The sequence below is a fragment of the Eriocheir sinensis genome, chromosome 28 (genome assembly GCF_024679095.1).
Source record: "Eriocheir sinensis breed Jianghai 21 chromosome 28, ASM2467909v1, whole genome shotgun sequence".
NCBI classification, from domain to species: domain Eukaryota; kingdom Metazoa; phylum Arthropoda; class Malacostraca; order Decapoda; family Varunidae; genus Eriocheir; species Eriocheir sinensis.
Window position 1 is genome coordinate 83155 of NC_066536.1, and position 18078 is coordinate 101232.

Genomic DNA, 18078 nt, shown 5'->3' on the forward strand with positions numbered 1-18078 from the left:
GACTGTCTCTAGGGGTATTAGGGAGGAATGAATGACCAGAGGGAATTGGAGGTGAATAGTAAAAGGTAAAGGTAAAGTTGGGGGCATACAGCATAGCTGCGCATGACTTTGGTGCTCATCTCTGTCACAATGGCCCTTGACCCTGTAGTGGATAGAACCCATTGTGCCAGGACACAGGGCCAGTGTGACATCCAGATTGCTATAGCTTACTCCCCAGGTTTTCCTAGGTATCCATTTATCAACCAGCCCAAATGGAGAATGAATAACAAAGAGCTGCACGCCAACTTAGGCCAGAATTCGAACTTGGTATGGCGTACTGATCAGTCCCTCCTGGTACCCCCTTACTGCGCATGCACCTTCCCATGTTTACACGCGCTGTTCGGCCCACTCCAAAGAATCGGTCCGCTCAAGCTCACCAGTACCTTACCAGTATCAGTATAAGTGAGATGATTGTGTATGAACCTATTGGTGCTTTTAACCCTTTCCTTGCGCGTGGGACGGGACGTGACTATCCCCTCAGGCGCAGTCAGGCAGCCCATTGGGGGGTCTCTTTTAACCTCTGTATCTCAAAAACTATTCATCACAGCTAAAAACCAAAAACAACATTGGAAAGAGGAGGTCCAGATCTATAGGAGTCGGTTATGTATGCCTCTCATGCGAATGTACATGCACGTTCAGGGAGTGTTGAATGTTAACACTTACGTCGGTGCGTGCGAGACGATCAGCCACATTGAGGGAGCTGCGGACATCTCTCCTTCAGATTCTGGCAAGGGAGTATTGCCAACTGCAATAGTTACAACTATTTGGTCAAAGAATCAGTCAGGTGATAGGTGAAGCTGCATTAAGCAATGAAAGGGTTAAACCACGCCTCTTAAGCTTGTCTCCTATACATTTTATAGTTTTGTGGATGCTTTCATTTCCCTTAAATTGGTTTATTTTTTTTTTCTTAAATTGGTTTAAGAAAAATGAAAGCATCCACAAAATTATAAAATGTATGAGACAAACTAATAAGGTTTAACCCTTTCATTGCTAAACGCTCGCAGCGAGCGTTAGGCGTATTTGCTGGTGGTGCTAAACGCTCGCTGTGAGCTCCACCCGCACTCAAATCTCTTTCGTATGAAAGTGTTCCAACACTATTTCTCACAACACAGGATTGCCAATTGAGTGGGTTCTTCACTAAATTTGGTGGAAAATCATATCAGCCCAGCACGGCAAATCTACGGACGAGTAACTGGTGGATGTTCTCGCCCAATATAGCGTCATTTTTGCATAGCTTCATTTATCCCCTGACTGATTCTTTGACCAAATAGTTGTAAATATTGCAGTTGGCAATACTCCCTTGCCAGAATCTGAAGGAGAGATTGTCATGCCCCGGGAGCTTCATTTTTCTATTTCCTCTATTTCCCAACACGTCCTCTGCGTGTATCGAAACACACGAGAAATTAATCAAGATCAGGGTATTCCCCGGCTGCTTGGGATTGAACCCGCGACCAGCGTGACGGGAGAGCCACTCCCTACCGAGTTGGCCAAAGAGGTACCCCACTGGCTAAGTGGGTTATGGGAGGCTCGTTCATCAGGCATAGTTGCCGTACTACAAGATGTCCGCAGTTCTCTCAGTATGGCTGATCATCCAGCACACACTGACGTAAGTGTTAACATTCAACACTCCCTGAACGTGCATGTACGTTCGCAAGAGAGGCATACATAACCGATTCCTATAGATCTGGGCCTCCTCTTTCCAATGGTGTTTTGGTTTTTAGCTGTGATGAATAGTTTTTGAGATACAGAGGTTAAAATAGACCCCGCATTGGGCTGCCTGACTGCGCCTGAAGGGATAGTCGCGTCCCGTCCCGCGCGCAAAGAAAGGGTTAAGAGCACCAACAGGTGCATACACAATCACCTCGCTTATTATACTGATACTGGTTAGGTAATGGTGAGCTTAGGTGGACCGATTCTTTGGAGTGGGGCGAGCAGAGCATGTAAACACGGGAAGGTGCATGCCCAGTAGGGGGGTACTAGGGGGCACCGATCAGTCTGCCACACCAGGCCTGCGGATTCAAAGCTAAAATACCAAGCATACTAATAACTGCACTATAGAGGCACATAAATATTTAAATGAGAGCTAAAATCTATAATATGGGATACATTACAGTCATTATTATCACCAGGAGCAGCAACTTGAATCATTCTACTGCAGGACATAGGCCTCTCACAAATTATTACATTTAGGTCTGTCTTATGCCTCTAGTTTCCAGTTTCAGTGTGAATGTTCCAAATAATTCTTACTTTCATTACACCCATCTGCAGAGCAAGCTAGTCTATTTACACTAGTTATTTCCCAGTCTCTTGCTCTTTTTGTCTATCTGTTGTCCTCTTTCCAGCATGTGTGGCCTGACAATTGCCATTTCTTGATTCTAATTGTCTTTATTATGTCATCTCGTCATGTCATTGACTTCTGGGTAGAGTGCCTTGTTCCCATATAGTTTGAGCTGGTGTTAAAAAACTATGCAAGTAATATACCTCGATTCAGTCTCACTAAGTAGTCGTTATTTTGACACAAAGTTGTTTCAGTGATACCCATGATTCTGGGAGGAGACCTTATTATTTTTTTCTTTTTAACTAGAGCAAGAGTGAGTGTGGTATAGTTATATAGATTTTGCAGGGTTAATCTAGGTGTTGACTGGGATTTGTGCAATAATGTTTTGCCATCATCATCATCATCATATTCAATTCAGTGCTTCCCATGAAACAAAATAGGCAATTTTGGGAGCATGTTTGTGGCATAGATCCTGCTGGGAGGCACTCAGGATGGGAAGGGGGCCTACATGGAGACTTGCCTGCAGGGACCCTGAAACCTGGCGTTGTAGGGTGGACAAGGCGATATGTGCTCTTTGCTTTTGAATGTATGCACATGTATATATACATTTTTTCATGATATGTACAGTTATACACATGTTGACAGCATGATGCCCTCATTATCAGGAACGTCTGGTGTTTGGTTTCAAATAAAAAATTGTAAATATAGATTGTTTCTGAATTCTGAAGAGGAAGATGGAAGGTCATCATGGGAGGAATGGCCATTATCAGTTGGTGGGATGGATGCAGTGGTGGAATTACTGGCATCCTCTGATCACCCCATCACTCGACAGCCATGTGTCACTCTCCTCATCCGCACCTTTGCCAAGATTGCTCACAAGTGGTTACAGGTATGCAAATACTACAAGTTACAGGTGTGATAAAGGCATCTCTATGGATGCAGTTATGATATATATTCATGTCAGTACTTAGTGGCAAATACAGACACTTTAAGACCTCAGTAAACCCTCGCTGTAAGGAGCCAATTGGGGAGAAGGGAGTGATGTGAAATTCGAAAATCAGTATTTTTAAGGGACCCAACTTTTCATACATAACAAACTTTGTACAGAAGCCCCCCGCTGTTCACGGGTATTTGGTACCGGGAGATTCTCGTGATCTGTGAATCCGCGATCAATGGGACTATAATCAAATAGGAAAAATAGGGTTTCATTCTACCATCTCGATCGAATAAAAAAAAAAGAATTTCTAAGCATTGTTATATAGTTTTACATACACATAAATCACAAATTAAATAGGGACTGTAATAATTTAACACTTACGTGATGTGGAGGAACGCTTGGAGGCAATGATAAACTAAAAAAAGGCTGTACAAACTCCACTGGGGTGTGTTTGAGAGAGTGACTCAGGCCACCCGGACCGCCCCGGTTCCTCTCGAACGCGTGACGCTGCAGCACGAGTTGCCACCTCAGACCGCCCACTGCAGCTCGGTTTGGAGAGGTGGAGCGCTTCCATGCTGTGATGACATCATCAGCAAATATGGCGGCCCAAACAAACACATATAAGTGCTTCCATTGCATTTCACCTTTCTGTGCCACCATAACCACTGCAGCTTCCTTCTCATCCTCTGTTGCAAGGAGCTCGTTGGCCAGAACAGCTAGTGATGCATGTTTAAACGTTGTCAGGAAGACCATTTGCTGCCAGAACAGCTAGTAAATGTCGTCAGGAAGATCAGTGGATGCCATTTTGGTGCCATTGAGACACATTCTTCCTCACCAATAATGGCTATAGTCATTCGGGATATATATTCAGTGTATAAAGAAACCAACAAGAGAGAGAGAGAGAGAGAGAGAGAGATCTTTGAAAGTGGTTGGTCACCGCTAATTATTGCATTAATATGCGTGCCTAATAATATTTATGTCAATTTCGGGGTGGCAGGGAAAGTAAATATTTGGGCGGGATTGGGCGTTTTTTAGGTGGAATGTGGCAGCGGCGCAGTGGTTTGACGGTCCCACTGACGAGTACATGTCTAGTTAACCACCCTGCCCCCGCATGCATGGCGCCTCATCTCCGCACCAGGATGCCTGTTGCCCCTGCTGAGCCACAGGAGGTGCAACAGCAGCTGGTGGAGGTGGTAAATGTTGCCTGTCAAGTTCCTGGATGCGGATGTGAATGTCCAATACATCTCTACTCTGAAAATCTTTTCCACTCTACCCCAATACAGGTAACTCTCAATTTACGCGAGTATTGCGTCCTTGAAGAGGTCACGCAAATCAAAAACAATGTACAGGTAACTCTCGATTTACGCGAGTTTGGTTTATGCGTTTTTTAAATAATGCAGGGTCCAAAATCCAAATAAATGTTTAATTTACACGTTTTTTCACTTATACGTGATATTTTATGGAGTGGCCATGAGATGTCTCACGCAACTGGACTCACATGGCGCTGCAGCCACACAGCTGAACTCAGTTCTTCCCACACGCCACTTGAACAACGATACAGTACCCACGCTGCCACGCTTCTCAACAATAGGGGTGGGCAAGCACCAGTAACTAACGGTACCAGCTATATGGTGCGGTACCGGTACCAGACTGCTCGGTACCGGTACCAATACTAGCCAGTCGCTCATGGTGTCCCTCATTTCTTCCTCACACCCTGAATTCTCTGAGACTGCCTCTCTCTGTCTCTCTCTCTCTCTCTCTCTCTCTCTCTCTCTCTCTCTCTCTCTCTCTCTCTCTCTCTCTCTCTCTCTCTCTCTCTCTCTCTCTCTCTCTCTCTCTCTCTCTCTCTCCACTGAATGAAGTGAATATTTATTTTTTGATAGAAACCTACCTCTTGTTTGATTTACATTGTTTTTGATTTACACGACCTCTTCAAGGACACAATACTCGCGTAAATCGAGAGTTACCTGTAAATCAAACAAGAGGTAGGTTTCTGTTGAAAAATAAATATTCACTTCATTCAGTGGAGAGAGAGAGAGAGAGAATATCCATATCACCGAGATATCCACTCAGGCACTCAGTCTCAGCCTCACTTGTGTGAGGAAGAAATGAGGGACACCATGAGCGACTGGCTAGTATTGGTATCGGTACCGAGCAGTCTGGTACCAGTACCGTACTGTATAGCTGGTAGTTAGTACTGGTACTGGTACCGGTAACGGCCCACCCCTATTGTTGAGTAGCGTGGCAGCGTGGGTACTGTATTTATGTTCAAGTGGCGTGCGGGAAGAACTGAGCTCAGCTGTGTTTCCGCGGTGCCATGTGAGTCCAGTTGCGTGAGACATATGATGGCCACTCCAAATAAATATTGCATATAAGTGGAAAAAAACGTGTAAATTAAACATTTATTTGGATATTAGACCCCGCGTCATTTCAAAAACGCGTAAATTGAGAGTTACCTGTAATATGTGGATCGTTCGAGCTGGGCGCTACAGACTGCGTATACGCGAGTTTTCATCAGCGTTTTTATTTTTTATTTTTTTTATTTTTATTTTTTTTATCTTCGCCTGTGGCGCCAGCAGGCTTGTTTTGGAGGGGCCTGATGGTATGGCCCAGCCCGTTGTGGCACAGGCCAATGTGTATAGTGGCGCCATCTTGCATTGGCTCATGCTGCCCTCCCGGAGCTCATCTTTAATCCTAGAATCTAGAGTCTGGGTTGATAGGTGGTCTTCTGGACAGCATGTGGGTAGTTTTAAGCCACTCGGCGGTGGCTGAAAAATCCCAGCTTGGTGACACCGGATGGGGATTGAACTCGCGTCGTCCTGAACGCGGCACCGTCACGCTATCAGCTCAGCCACCGCCCGCTGTTTGGCGGGGGATGTCACAAATTTCCTACCCGCATATAAGCGAATCCATGAACAGTGAGGCCGTGAACGGCGGGGGGCTTCTGTACAGTATATGAACTGAAAGTTTGAAGTTTCTGACCATTTCCATATACATAATGAGTTTGTTATATATGACGAAATGTCAGGTAGGGAAGGATGAGAGCAGAGGTGTTCACAGTCGGGCAGACAAAGCTAAACCTAGACTGACTAGATGCACACTGCTCGATCGGCCTTGTTTCCACTGCTGCCAAGTGATGTGTGTGTGTGTATTTACATAGTTGTATTTACCTAGTTGTGACATACGGGAAAAGAGCTATACCACCGTTCTCCATTCCGATCTAGTGTCCTTAACCACGGTTTTCATCTCTCTTCCTCTTAAGTAGCTTTCAATCCAGCACTTTATTTTCCCTCGCAATCCTCCTTTATTTTCTAGTTTCCACAGCAGTATTGAATGTGGAACTTTGTCAAATGCCTTCATTAAGTCTAGGTAAATGCAATCCACCCATCCGTCTCTCTCCTGTAATTTGTCCATCACTCTTGAGTAAAAGTTTTTGTTTCAACTATACACATAATATCTGGATCACTTTCCCTTAAATAATCAATTAGTTCAAGTTTCTTTGATACAAGACCATCTATATTAGTGTACGCAATCTTTAAACCTTTCCTCCCTTCTCCTTTTCTTTCCCCTCCTATCAACACCGTTACTACTCCCTGTGTGTGTGTGTGTGTGTGTGTGTGTGTGTGTGTGTGTGTGTGTGTGTGTGTGTGTGTTCCAGCTGGCCCACCACCAAACCAAACTCTGCACTCACCAAACTTGTTCTGTTAAATCCTGCATATACTGAATTGGCCCCAGAAGTTCATCAAAGTCGAAATACATTGATCTAAGGGTCCATAAAAGTGAGGGTTTAATGTATTGCTCCAAATAATCAACATACAATAGTTTTTTCTTTCAAAATGTTAGGTGGGCAATGGACCCCAAAGACACTGGTATATATTTTCCAATATGCATGTAAATTTATATTTTGCTGTCATATTTGAAGTTCTAGGAATATGTTGTTATAGTCTTAAAACAATACATTTCTCAATCAGTCAGTGTTTCTCACATGAACCACATCACATGGCCTTGTGGATAATTTGCTTATGCATCTTTTCTAATGAATTTTCAGGCAGAACTGGAACACTTATTCAGTGAAATTAACACTGTAGAATATGTTCAGACATTGAGAGAGACCATTCTTGCTTCTGCTGAGGCAGAGACGCCTTCTCCTCCTTCCTTTGAGGAAATTAAAGATTCAAGAAAAAAGTTGAAAGAAGTAGTGAAAGACTTCATCCCAGGTGAGTTGACTTAGATATACAATCATCCTGATAGTAGTAATTATCATCATTATCTCCACAACCATAATATTATCACTATCAATATCATTCTTATTTTTATCATCACCATCATCAGTGCTATTGGCAGCCATTGGCACTACAGGAAAAGTGTTTCTTTTAAGGACGCAAGCCAGAATTTACTCCTGGTGGTGCAATCAAAATCATCCGATCATCTTGAATTGTGTCTACTTAATGGCATAATAATTAATGTAATACTTCTAACCAATATTCAACTTTCTACATTGAAAAATGGTGATTTTATTAAAAGTATTATGATAAAAATATTAAAAAAAATTGCAATATTTTGAAACCTATCTTCTCAGTACCTGTCATGTAATTTTGATTTCATCTTTCTTGGACATGTTCTATGGACTTGTCCCTACAATTTGGTCGGAGGAATTAATTCTACATTGATTAGCTGATTTTTGGCAAGCACTTATTCTCTCATACTTATTTTTCAACTTTCTGAAATGGAAAATTGAGTTTCAGGAAATATTTTGCAAGCTTACAATAAAGATAGGACAAAGTCCTCCAACCTTTATTTAGTTTAGGGTGTTATGTGCCCAAAATAAATTTTTCAGTAAAAACTGATCATTGGTAACAGATGATGACATTCAAAATGCAGTTATTCTTTGAAAAATCACTTTTGAGAAAACCTTTCCTAAAGTTTAGGCATAGGCATGCATGAACCAGGTAGAACCATGACAAAATTTGTTACTTTCATTTTAAAGAAGAAGCAATGGGGATTGAATTAAGACCAGAACCACTGCAATTGGTCAATAAATAGTGAATGCTAACAACCATGACTATATAACTGAAACTGGCTTTTTTTTATTCTTTTTCTTTTTGGTCATGAGCACATAATTACAGACTCAATATTGCTCATTTGGGTTATTTTGTGTGCATTTTGATGTGCCAAGTTAAATATGAATATTTTTTTGGCTATTTGATGAATATAAAATAATAAGTTAGACCTTTTCCGGTTTTATAAAAGGTCACCGCTGGGCCATTACAGAATTTACGTGAGATGTACTAGACACCTGTGGTGAAACAACAGGTGTGGTAGGGGATGGAGTAGTCAAAGGAGGTGGTGGGTGAGCTGCAAGCGGTGGTGAGCGGACAGCAGGCGGGGGAGGGAGGTCGCTGGTCAGCTACTGGCAGGGAAATTTCAGTCTTTTTCCACCTTGCAGCCAAAAGCTTGTTCTTTTCCTGCTTCCCCTTATATGAATGTGCATAATGTTTACTAGAAGAATGAAAAGCTCTTGAAAATGATAACACCACGATGACCAGACGTGTATATGTTTAGTAAGAACACATGCTTGGGCCAGTCCGGCGCTCGCCTTGTAGAGCCCCTTGTAGCTATGCTAGAGGCTTGAGTTTCCAACGAGAACATAAACTTCCCAATATTTCTAAATAAATAGCACAACGAGAGCGAAAAATAGATATAAGAGGAATTAAAGTCCACTTGCGTGGCTCACCCATAATGTAAACAAATGCCCAGCAGCGTGACATTTAAATTTTAAATGACCCATACAGCAAGTAAATTTCGTGCTACAATGCTCAAACATGGTGGAATGGTAGAGTAGGGGTGATAGTATTTTTTCCTGGCGTGCATCCTTACGGCTGTACCATTAGGCAGCCTCTGAACCTCCTCCTCCTCGTCACTTAAACAGTGTCCTCTTTCTGCAGGATCTCGGCCCCTTCCTTCGCTAGAGCTTCTTCCGAGTTGGGTTGGTAGCCTCTGTAAACATCTCTACATGGAAATATTGATAATTGAAGCCTTCTACATATATTAGTGTAATCATACACATTTTTCAATGTATAATCATGAATAAAATGGTTGATTGAAAGGCAAATAGAGATAGAAATGGGAACATAGCATGAGTGATAGGGTTGGCATCCTTAAGCGGCCCATGTTTCCACAAGGCCTACAAGAGGGGAGGCCTATAGTGAAACCAAATTGTTGAGTCCGTTTGGGCGGAGGCTCCCGTGGGTCCATTTCTCCCCTCTGCTTTGCCACATGGTCCCAACACCTGTCTCTTCCTCTCATATGTAAGGTAAAGGTAACATATGATAGGAAAAAATAGGTGTCGGGACTGTGTGGCAGAGCAGAGGGAAGAAATGGACGTGGGAGCCTCTGCCCAAACGGACTCGACAATTTGGTTGGACTTTAGGGGATGGGGAGTGACATCAGCACCCCTTTGTTTCCACCTCCATGCACTCAGCCATGAGTCCACATGTGCCCGGTGCTATCACTTCTCTGCCCCTCGCTCCCATCTTGTCAAACAAGGAGCCATTAGAAAAGTGATCGAGCCCCATTGGAGCTATAAGAAAAGACTACTTCCTTAAGTTAATCAAGAAGGTGTGTTGACACGGCAAGGGTTAAAAATCATGATGCAACCCCAAAGTCTTAAACAATATTTCAAATCATTTATTTAAAAACTTTTGCCGATTCATATTAGATCAAATACATTTTATTAGAATTCCTGGATCATTCACTACTATATTAATGAGAGAAATGCAGAATTGACGCATAAAATATGCAAAGGGGCTCCCGAAGATGTGCCTATCTCGACCCCTTGCCAGCTTCCAACAATGTCGCCCCTCAACCCCTTCCTTTCGCTTATGGAGAAGGCCCCTCGAAGATTATGGTATGAGAAAATGGCCGAAGAGCTTCTACAGTCGAGGAGGCTACCTAATGGTACGGCCGTTAACCTTTTCACGCACCAAAAGTTTAATAAGTTTTTCTTTCCACTGCGACATCCGTCTGGGGCTCCCTTCCTTGTGGAATGGCCTTACCATGCGTCAAAAATTTTATCAATTTCTTTTTTTCTGTCATTATTATATATCATTGGTTTTGGAAGAGATTATTGTGCCTTATGAAAGAAAAAATCAAGAAATGCTATTAAATAGCAAAGTTTACCAACTCTGAAAAAAACAATTTAAAGGGACAGCAGTCACGCTCACAGGCTGCCTGCTGAGACGCAGCTAAACCACGGGCAATTACCACTTCAAACCCAATGGCACGGGAGAGTTGACAATTAGTTTATTTTATAGGTCTAGCTAGGATCTTTGACGCAAAAAATTTTGATGCGTTTCTGAGATACTTTATTTTTGGCGAATTGTTTAAAGTTTTTGACATGATTCAAGTCAAAAGCTCGTGTAGATGATTCCGTTTTGCCGTGAATTGCATCGTGGTGCATTAAAGGGTTAAGGAGAGAATTCGGTGTGCGGACCACGAATATTGATTTTTTTTTGTCCTCCTAACAGCACTTTTCCAACTACAGTGACCCCTCGCCATATCACGGTTGACTTATCACGGTCTCACTATATCACGGATTTTTTAATTGTAAATATCTAGTTTCGTATCGCGGATTTTTCGTTATATCGTGTGATTTTGCGGTATAGAGGTATTTTAATATATTTATTAATTTAGGTGTTTTTGCAGTAAGATGAGCATTTTCTAGCCTTAAAAATTGAAAACAATAAAAAAAATAAAAAATCAATTAGAACATATTAAAAGAATATTAAATTGAAATAAAATATGTAGCTCACAGCAGATGAGTAGACAAAGACTTGCACGTATGGAAAATGCAGTTATGGCCACTTCCGCTTGAGCTGGTTTGCCCACATAAGATCATACTCGGCACACTATTAGCTGATGGATGGGAGGCGACCAACCAGAGCACTGTGTTCTGTATCCTGGGTACTGATTGGCTCAGCGACCGTAGCATTCGTTGGTTCGTGAGTGGTTACCTCGGAGACAAAGGGAGAGTGTGTACCATTAAATGCTATGAAAACTTGGCAGTGAGGACCCAGACAGGATAAGGCAGTGGGTACAGTTGGACAAGACTTGGACAAGACAAGTCCAAAACCTGCTCAACATGATTACTCCAAGCTTATATAGTTTCATGAAACTCTTTGCGGTACTGGAATAAACACGCGGATAGCTACTGAACCAAACAGATGATACACTCTTCTTGTGACCACAACTTACCGACCTCACGAGAAATTAACCGACAGTAAGCTGACTTTGAATCTCTCGAGAAACTAGTGGTTGCGTGACCATGTTCACACAGGCTGGGGCGAGATTCACAGAGATGCGTGCTGATATAAATAATATATATAAAATATAATATATAAAATATAAAAATAATAAAATAAATCTAAAGTCGCTACTTCGCGGATTTTCGCCTATTGTGGGGGGTTCTGGAACCTAACCCTCGCGATAGATGAGGAGTCACTGTACGTGTATTTTGATAGAGATAGCAGCAGTAGTTTCTCTGCAAAAAATAAAAAAGCATTAAAATTTATAATATTTAAAATATGTGGAATAACTTTGAATATACTTGGAGTATGGTAATTTCCTTTTTTTCACAGATTCTCCTAACCTTGAAGTACAATTCTCTGTATTTTTGTAATTGTAGCTGAAAAGACTATTTTTTCATCACAGTGCAAAGTACTGATTTTGATTTTTTGTATAGAATCATAATTAACCCCTTCAACACGAGGACGCATATACTGCATCCTTGCATGCCCCGTACCATATCCGAGGACGCACATACTGCATCCTGGCTCGCTTTAGCCAATATACGAGTTATTTTATCTGTATATTAATGCGTACATCTCAAAATTATCAATTAATTTGTTTCTTTATGTGCACCATTTAATTCTGCATGTTTTCATATATAATACCTGATTATTATGTTGAGTTCATGGCTGAAAACTTGTTATATTCAATAGCGACATTTGAAATATGGCGCGCACGGCGATCCCGGATACGTCGTGGGGCGCTGTTTTGGCCCGGCTGTTGTGAAGGGGTTAAAAACTGCATACCTAACCCCTTCAACACGACGCGTACAGGTAACTCTCGATTTACGCGAGTATTGTGTCCTTGACGAGGTCGCGTAAATCAAAAACAATGTAAATCAAATAAGAGGTAGGTTTCTATCGAAAAATAAATATTCCCTTCATTCAGTGGAGAGAGAGAGAGAGAGAGAGAGAGAGAGAGAGAGAGAGAGAGAGAGAATATCCATATCACCGAGATATCCACTCAGGCACTCAGTCTCAGCCTCACTTGTATGAGGAAGAAATGAGGGACACCATGAGCAACTGGCTAGTATTGGTAATTTCAGTGTAAGATTTTATGTTCAATTGAACCCCCTATTCACTTCTTTCTGGAAAAGTTTTTCGTTCTTGTATTTTGCTGAAAATTTCCTACCAAAATCCTCATCCACTCTCTTTACTTTCCCTTCTGTTCTATTCAAGGCTGTCATGAATAGCCCACAAATGACTGGAGAATGTTAGATGAGTTATTCTTAGCGAATCAGTTACAGGCATAAACATGATGACGATAGATGCTGTGACAATTACCTTTAGTTTCCTCATCAAAACAAAACAAAAAATTCATACAGCCTTGCATCATCTGCAAGGTGAGTATGTGTGAAGGTTTTTAATAACATTACCTGTTTGATAAAAAAAAACATTTTACTCCCTGTACTTTCTCTTCCATCTCCCCCTTGCTTCCTCCGTCACATTTCTCTGTAACATTTTGCTGTAGTTCCTTCTTTTCTCCTCAACTGCCTCTTTTATCTCATCCATCCACCATGCATTCCCTTTCTTTCCTTCTTTCCTTCTTTCTTTCCTCTGAAACACCTCATAAATCTCCTTCACTGTTCTATCTGTGCTCCTGCTCTTCCAAATATTTCCTCCACTTTCCTCCTATACATCTCCCTGTGGCCACTGTCATGCAGTTTCTCACTTGCTTGATCCTTCCTACCCTTTTCCTTCTTCCCAGTCCCTCTGAATACTCATATCTCCTTCATTCTAATTTTGGCTACTGACGATTAGGTCCAGCATACATTCCTCTCACATCCTTTGCATCCACTGCATCCTGTTGCAACTTCATATCCACAGCTATTTAATCTATTACACTCCTTATGTCACCCCTTGCCCATGTATACCTGTGAATTAGTTTGTGCCGGAAGAAAGTGTTTGCCAAGAACAGACCCCTCTCAGCACAAACATTTACGTTCGCTCCATCCACACCCCATTTCCCAACCACACCACCAATCTCCCTGTTTCCAACTCCTGCATTCATATCTCCTAACACAAGAATTCTTCTTTCACTTCCAAAGTTTTTTAAACACTGTCCTATCATATCATAAATAAATCAGTTTTTCCCCCTACTACTTGGTCCCTATGTTTTATTGTGTTTTTAGGTATGGCACAGGTGGTTCTTGGAAGGGAGGTTACTCAGCAGGCTGCCATGCGGGTTGTGGACTCCTTACAGCATCCAGCAGTCATGGCTGATCTGGGTCTTCACCTGCTTGACTTATTGACCACACAGCTGTTGCCCATTTCCCCAACAACTCCCTAAAGGGCTTACCGCTGCTGGTGTCCATCCTCTGGCTCTTCAGCTTTGAAAGGAGTCTGTGAGTGAGTGCCATAATGTCATGTTGTTACTTAGCCTTTAGGCAGCAACATATTGACTGCCTCCTGCCATCAAAGCCTAACCCACTCATAGCCTGGCATGCTCACATGTCATCTTAATATTTTGGGTAGATTCCACATTCCTCCCACTGCATTGATCAACCTCTCCCTTTTGATCCTTTCCTTCCATACAAGAAAGGTTCAAATATCAAACCTTTACTACTTTGTCATGCTTTTGGCATATCTATCAAACATGTGTACTACCATCATTAAGTGTAATGATAGTGTTGGAAATTACTGGTAGTTTTACATACTAGATTGTATTCAATTTAGTCTTACATTTCACTGCTGTGTTAGAATTTGCAGCAAAGCCCTCTTATGAGCACACAAGTAGCAAAAAGTAGTGTTGACTAGGTAGGCAGTCATGACTAATGAAGATGGTTCTTCAAACCTGACATCCTCACATCCAACAAATATTGCTAATAAAATCTGCAATCCTGAGATAGCTCATGGGCCAATAATACACATGAATATGTTATAACATCAGTAATTAGATGTTATTCTCTATGTGCTTACGATTGATGCACTACAAAGGAATGGCTATGTTTGAAATGATTTTTGTTTTTTCTACTACAGTACCCTCCCGAGTTTCGCGCTTGCTTCGTTCCGCAGGTATAGCGCTAAACTCGCAGATCACGAAACTCGGGGTATTGAAAACACTGAAAAAGCATTTATTTGTTCTGGCCCGTGGAGAAGCTGACTTTTTTTTTCCTCACTTAATTCCCTTGTTATCTCAAAATACTTACTGTGTAAAAAGGAAGAAATTGTGAAGAGAGAACAGGTCATTTTGAAGCCGCAGCTGAAGGCGACTGGCTGCCTTACGATTGGCTGACAGTTCTGAAAACATGCTTGTGATTGGCCGAGTTTGATGACATCATCGACGGCGCCCATTCAATCAGCGGCCTCTAACTATGATGAAACGAAAGCTTTGTGAATCTGAAGTCAACGTTGATAGTTAAATAATTGGTTCATAGCTTTTACCGCAGGCCACTAGTGCGCATCTCTGTGAATCTCACCCCAGCACGTGTGAATACGGTAACCCAACCACTAGTTTCGAGAATTTTGTACAGAGATTCAAAGTCGGCTGCATTTCACGGGATACTTATCAAAATTCTAGTCAGAAACTCGGCCACCAGCATGTCAGTTATTTTCTCGTGAGGTCGGTAAGTTGTGGTCACAAGAAGAAGAGCATATCAGCTGATCGATTCAGTAGCTATCCGCGTGTTTATTCCAGTACCACAAGGAGTTCCACAAAGCTAGGTAAGCTTGGAGCAACCAGGTTGAGCAGGTCTTGGACTTGAGTCTTGTCCAAGCATCGCCACTGCCTCATCGTGTCTGGGTCCTCACTACTAATTAAGTTCTCGTAGCACTTAACAGTAGCAATTAAGCTGTAACACACTCTCCCTTTGTCTCTGAGCTAACCACTCATAAACCAACAAATGCTTTTTTTTTTTTTCTGTTTATTCATCAAACACCACAAAGCAAACTCTGCTATGTCTGGATCCATTGTTTGTTTTGCTTTTCAGCTGATATATCCCAGAATGCAACAGTCCTTTGTTTGACCAAACCTGAAGATAAATTCGAGGCAGAAGTTTGTCGGGAGATAATTTTGGTGGGAAATTCCGGAGAAACTAGCTTGTGTGACCACGCCTTTTAGCTGCTGGTGTCACACTGGGCCTTTTTCCTCCAACCGCATTGGCGATAGTGGCGACCGGCAACTCCAACTTTTTCGGGTGTGCGTCACACACGGCCAAGGTCAAGGACCAAGGTCGCCCTGTATTGATTAAATAGTAAACAAAGCAGCTCTGCCAGTCTACTTTATGAATTTTTTGGTTGGGCATTTTCCATTGCTCCTAACTCCTCAGCCACTGCTGTCATCTGTTTATTTACGAAGTATAGCTGCGCAGTTGCTCATACCCCCAACCGTTTTCCATCCATATGGACAACTGGCAACTTGCTCCCGGTCGGGTGCACGGGCAACTGCAGTTGCCAGCAGCCCCTATGGTTGGAGGAAAACAGTGTGTGACCGCCTTAAGGAATCGCGCATGACGCCAACAGTAGGTAGACGTGACCCGTACATGTCAAAACAGTGCGAAGCTCGGGGCGATAATGCGCGAAAGTCAGGATGGTAAGAATTTAGGATTGAGCACGAAACTCGAGGATCGCGAAACTCGGATAGCGCGAAACTCGGGAGGGTACTGTATATGCAACTTTTATTTATTAATATTATTGATTGTAATTATTAACATTACTATTATGATAAAGATTGTTATTGATTGTTATTATTTTATTATTATTATTATTTTTATTATTATTATTATTATTGTTATTATTATTATTGTTATTATTATTATTATCAATAGTTATAATTATTATTATTATTATTATTATTATTATTATTATTATTATTATTATTATTATTATTATTATTATTATTATATAGGATGATTATTATTATTATTATTTGATTATTAATAGTATATATTAATCAATCTTTACGACAGTAACAGTAAAACGTTTACTCAGCTGCACTGAGGAAACACAGTCATGTATAATGCATATTTTAGATAGCTAGAACATCATATTGATGTTTGTTTTATTGATTATGCTGTCTTCATATTTGTAGTAACTGTGTAATGGATACATTATGTACAAAGTAGACTAGCACTTCATTAATTCTTATATAATCAGCATTAAAAATAACACAAAGGCATATAATATACATAAATTACAAACTAGGCAGGTAAATAAAGTAGTGGTGTGTGTGTGTGTGTGTGTGTGTGTGTGTGTGCACCCACTTGGGGAGGAGGTTGCTCTTGGGTGTGTGAGGGGGGTGGGGGGGGCATGTATGGGTGTTATTCACGATGATGTAAACACTCGGTGGAGTTGCACTTGCCAGCCAGTACCCTCTCTGAATGAGCTTGGAGCTCAAGGGACAGATCTTTGGCTATGGCTGAAACCTCACATCACACACACTTGTGAGGTGGGACACAACCCCTGACTGACTGACAACTGGTACTCATTCACTGGTGGATGGACATTGGGCCCAGATTATAGGAGACTGCCCATCCATTTCCTTTCTGCCTAGGTATTGAACCTGTGACTTCTCAGTTGTGAGGCGAGAGTGGAGAAGGTTCTATGCAAGGCTGTCATGAATAGTTCACAAATAACTGGAGAATGTTGTTTATATATTTATTTTTAATTTTTTTTTTTTACATATGGCCTATAGCGCCGGTAGGCTATTCCGTAGGAGCCTGATGGTCGGCCCGAGCCCGTCATGGCGCAGGCAATTGTTTATAGTGGCGTCATTATTGTTGGCTCATGGTGCCCCCTGGAGCTCATTCTTGATTTCACTTGCACAGCTTCTTCTAGAGTCCGGGTTGATGGGTGGTCTTCAGGACAGCATGTGGGTAGTCTTAGGCCACTCGGCGGTGACTGAAAAATCACAGGTGGTTAGCGGCGGATTCGAACCTGCATCATAGACAAAGCAGGGAATGCGGAGCCGGCATGCTAACCACTCATTCTTAGTGAATCGGTTACAGACATAAACATGATGACTATAGATGCTGTGACAATTACCTTCAGTTTCCTCATCAAAACTAAACTAAAAATTTATACAGTCTTGCATTGTCTGCAAGGTATGTGTGAAGGTTTTTAATAACATCACCTGTTTAATTAAAAAAAACTTTTCAAAGGGAAACAGTCATCACTTCCAGGGTTGGAGTAATTGTAATTTAATTGAATTGTAATTAATTACAGTATTATTGTAATTGTAATTGAAATTGAAAATGCAATTATATTAATTGTAATTAATTAAAGGATGAGGTAATTTCTAATTTAATTGTAATCATAAAATGGAAGTGGCACTGGTCGAGCTCGATTAGAAGTGTTTGGTTGTTTATAAGACTTAAATTTGCTGGTGACAGTCAGGAAGTCGGAGGCGGCCGCTCCATCACTAGGAGCAGTAGCTCGCGTCCAGTTCCTGACCGGGTCCTGTATCTGATGTGTATTAAACGAGAAAGACTGTCTTTTGCTGCTACTGCCCCCTGCGACATAATTCAGTTAATTTCCTCCAA

At 41.7% G+C, this 18078-nt stretch overlaps 1 protein-coding gene across 1 annotated transcript in view; it reads left to right on the top strand.

Moving 5' to 3' along the window:
- The first annotated feature begins 7335 nt into the window (after positions 1-7335).
- Positions 7336-18078, top strand: part of LOC127004330 (uncharacterized) — a 30028-nt gene continuing 19285 nt past the window's right edge. The window contains exon 1 of the mRNA XM_050871881.1: positions 7336-7471. The gene's annotated coding sequence lies outside the window, so the exon portion shown is untranslated. The remainder of the gene's footprint in view (positions 7472-18078) is intronic.